The 4,357-nt window shown below is 43.4% G+C and overlaps 1 long non-coding RNA gene across 1 annotated transcript; it reads left to right on the forward strand.

The window, feature by feature from the left end:
* The first annotated feature begins 3,722 nt into the window (after positions 1-3,722).
* LOC123073880 (uncharacterized) lies at positions 3,723-4,100 on the forward strand. Its single transcript, XR_006435776.1, has 3 exons — positions 3,723-3,768; positions 3,853-3,932; positions 4,052-4,100. It is a non-coding gene; the product is annotated as an uncharacterized lncRNA (long non-coding RNA).
* Positions 4,101-4,357: the final 257 nt, after the last annotated feature.

The following is a 4,357-nucleotide window of genomic DNA, read 5'->3' on the forward strand; positions in this document are numbered from 1 at the left end:
AACCTGTCCATGCTCTCATGTCTTTGGGTGCCGGTGTCATCTATAGAAGCCGTGCAATGCGGTTAATGGATGTACCAGATTTCTTGGCCAACTTGTTGACTGTTTAGCGGTTCCTTAATGGAAAATATTGTTTCATTCCAAAAACAGATGTTCTAAAAGAGTAAAATTCAAAAAAAAAGACAATACATGCGCCATTATCAGAAAACCGCCACTTTACAATTCGTCGCAAAAATCACCGCACCTAAAAATTAACAGCAGCAAAAAAACACATATGATAAATTTTAATGACTTTGATTACGTCACTAATTGGTCCGGCACGGTTCTCGCTAGATCCGTCCATCCGGACAACGGGGTTGCTCCCTCCACTGGTTGTGGCGAGCCAACAGAACAATGCGCTGCTGCAGTGAACTTATAGAGCGTTCTGGCAAGGATACATCCCCAGACAGCACCGGAGCAGTACCAAGCCAAACTCGAGATCAAAGATTTCCCACAGCATGCTCGTTGGAAGGTCACCCGCAGGGAGACACTGGCTCCTATCGAGGAGTGGACCGGAGCGGTGATCACCACCTACTTGCACGTCATTGCTACGAGATCTTTTCTCCGGCAAGTCTCCTGGACATCCCACTCGCGACCTCCTCCTGCGTCGACCGTCGTGGTGGTGCATGCTTAAGACATGTTTGATAAAATGTCAAAGAGAGAAAGGAGAAGGAAGAAGAAAAAGACCAAGTCCAAGTGTCTATGTGTTTTTTCTTTTTTGCCTGCTCAGCCCAACCGGTGGGCCTGACTAATTAGTGACATCATCAAAGTCATTAGAATTTACTGTTAATGTTTTTGGCACTGTCATTTTTTTGGTGCGGTGATTTTGCGGCAAATTATGAAGTGGTGGTTTTCTGCTAATGACACATGTATTTTGGTGTTTTCTTTTTTGCATTTTACCCATTTTGAAAGGGTAAAAAAAAATCATTGTATTCGATGTTAGGCTAAGAGTGTACAGTTGTGAGCAGGTGTGCACCCAGTGAGAGTCTACGATGCATCAAATATATGTTTTACTATGCAGAAAGGTGAAGATACCAAATTAAAACCGGCTAGAGCAGAGTAGACCATGTGCTAAGATAATGTAGTGGGCAAACGAGGCACCATCAAGTCACCGTACCCAATCGATAAATATAAATTTCTCCCGAGCTTCTCACCTCTCAGTTCCAGTTCCAATTTCCACTAGAAATGATGGACAAAGATCATGCATATATCCAGAGAGTATAAGCGTAAGTCATATTTATAGTAATTTTGTAGGCTTTCCAAGAATCAAACAAGTAGTATATGTTTCATCTTTCTGAATGTCTGTACTCTTGTACTTTCCACTTTCCAGAGAACAAACGCGCTTCTGTCGAGATATTCCTTAAGGAGGCTGGGCACCTGGAGTGCGCCATGCAACATTTTCTTCCTAGGATGTCGTCCTAAAACAGGTGCTGATCTTGCCACTTGCCCTAGCCAGCACGGCATGATGAGCAATGCTCCAAGCTTCCATTTTTCTTCAGTTATTGTTCAGTAAGGACTGAGTACTGACTGCCATTGTGTAGGAAAGGTTTTCCAGTGGACCTGTCTGAAGGGGTCCTGAAAGCTACCTGCATGCAAGCACTTGGTCAGGTAATAATAATGCTTTTTTTTTCTTGGTTTTTATCTGATAGTAACTACCTAGAGAGTCAGACAGAGGTCACATGATTCATCATGCATGGTGCAAGTAAGATAGCATGCAGTTGAGATGTCGGCTTCTCGGTTAGTTCATCGATTATGCTATCTATGTCTGTGCTTGTTTGCCAGGCAATTGATGTTCAACTTGGGTTGGCAATTGACAGTCCAAAGGCTACCCTGGCTGCCAAAAGGAGTCTGGCATGTGAGATGGTCAAGTGCTGGCAGCAGGTAGGCATCATCATTGATTCATTTCTATCGATTTCTGGTTATTTTGCGTCTTCTATTTGGATAATGATATTTGTATATATGTCAGAGTTCTGCTTATGCTTGAAAATGCCAGGTATATGTACTGTTCATCTCCGCATGAAGCATAATATAATTTCATAAACAAATAAAACATAGAAAAAATATATTTTAAAATATGTACAATCATGATGGTTTCATCCGCAGGCACATGAAAGCATCGCGGACATACCTCTGCTCGACGGCTGGGGCGAAAAGCACAGGCTCTTTGTAAAGTGGAAGCACATGGAAGCAAAAGTACATATGCAGGCTTTGCTCATATCTCTGAATTCTGAAATGATTAAATGACTGAATTTTGGTCACTAAGCAAAAAAGTAATAATATGATGCAGGCTGCGGCGTATTACTACCACGCGCTTATCCTTGACAAAGGCAACACCGAGAAGTCTCAACGAGCGGCCGTAGCGGCACTGCAGTCCGCGGAGGAGTCCCTTAGGGAGAGCAGAGCCGTCTGTGAGGCCTTCCACTCTACATCCCCCTTTTCGAGTTGACGGGGAGCATGAGATGGTGCTCCCGCTCCCACTGCAAGAGAGGGAGCCATGCAAATAGTCAGTTGTGGGCTTGTGGCGCTGTGTCGCGACCGCCGCATCACCAACCATGATCGTCCAGGCTGTGGGATGGGGGTCGTGATTGCTGCTGGTGATCCCTCCATCATGATGATAAGGCGACTCCCCAACCCCGATGATAAGGCTTCATCCATTCAATTTTGACTCTGTAGAGAACTACCTTTTGGTAAGTGCAGCATGCTAAAGTTTACTTTGTAGCTATTTTCGTGTTCTGCATTTTAGTGGTACAAGATTGTGTTCCTAATTGATAGACTGTCACGTAAGGGAAAAGAATGCACATGTTGTGGAAAATTGAAATCTAGAATAATCTAGCTTGAGTCCACTGGATGCGAGATATAGAGATAGATGATTTGCCTTGTTAACTACTAAATATGCATGCCCTGTTGCAACGCACGGGATATTAACTAGCCTGACGCTCGGTGGGAGGGGTGGTGGGAGGTGAGTCAAAAACGGTGAACAAAAGCACCACACGCAATCGCCAAAAAAAACACCACAGGCCCCTCCAAATCCCTAGCCTCACCCGTCTCTGACAAGAGCCGGGTACAGGGTAGCCACCACCGCCTCCAACAATCCCAATCTCTGATAAGATCCGGGTACAGGGTAGCCGCCGGGTACAAGCGAGCCGTCTCTATCACAGGGGACAAGGACACATGTGTAAACCGCCGATGCATCAGGTCCTTCGATCTCTCCCCTGCTCGTCTCTCCTCACTGTTCGCCCCGCACAGCTCTGCCTTCACGCGGGGATTCGCTCTATGGCGTCCATGAGAGGCGGCTGCAGGCGCCATGGTGCCGATCCGGTCATTGTTGGTATTCAAGTTGCCACATGACTTGTCTGTTTTTATTTCTTATTAGGTACCTGAACCTGATCAGATGAAGTTGCATGCTCATAGAATTCCAGTCTATGTTCTTTGTCAAGAGCTACTTAAAATTTTCTCTAGGAATCCGAGCATCGCTGATAGAATTCCAGTCTACCTTCTTTGTCGAAAGCTACTTCAAATTTTCTCTAGAAATCCGAGCATCGATGGGAAGGTTTTCTGAGAACTTTTGTTTCTTGTTCAATAAAATTATATGCATAGATTAGTGATTTATTCTTTCCTTTTCAATAGAGTGATTCAAGGATTCGAGGCGAGTTTTACTCTACGTGTATTTCTTTTAAGGACATAGATGAGGTGGATAAAGCCTTTGATGAACTAGACGGCCAAGAGACTAAGGTACGCTTGAGTTCGTAGCTTGGGAGTGTCTAAAAATTTCTCAACTACTCTGATGTTCCATAAAATGTAAGTTTACTCAAAAAGGAAGGAGCTACCATCCCGGTTTGATTGCGTTCATCCTGGACTAACTATACAACAGTTTCATGCCTTTATTTCTCCACAAGGTTATGAATTATTTCTTCCATACTCCTATGATCTTGTGTTCAAGTAAGTAATCTTTACCATTGTGTAATATCTTCTGAATTTAACTGTACCTAAAAGAATATGCTTTTTGGTTTTGAAGGGGGCAACAACTACATGTTATGCCTGGGCTCAACCATATCAGCTGAAGGAAGTGACAACCAAGTACTTTGTTGACAATGAGAAGACGAGCAATATGGTAAAGAGTGACTCCTTGGTGAAGCAACTTCATGAATTCATTGAAGTGGTTGATATCGTAATTTTCACGTCTTGTTTTTCTTTGTTCTAGAATAGATAATCATGTATACACAATAGAGAGAAAATCTTTATCTATTCTTTGCATCCTTCCTATTGGTGATGAGAAAATATACCACTGTAAATTTGAGTGCTGTGACCTATCAACTTCCCT

Source organism: Triticum aestivum, chromosome 3D (assembly GCF_018294505.1).
Source record: "Triticum aestivum cultivar Chinese Spring chromosome 3D, IWGSC CS RefSeq v2.1, whole genome shotgun sequence".
NCBI classification, from domain to species: domain Eukaryota; kingdom Viridiplantae; phylum Streptophyta; class Magnoliopsida; order Poales; family Poaceae; genus Triticum; species Triticum aestivum.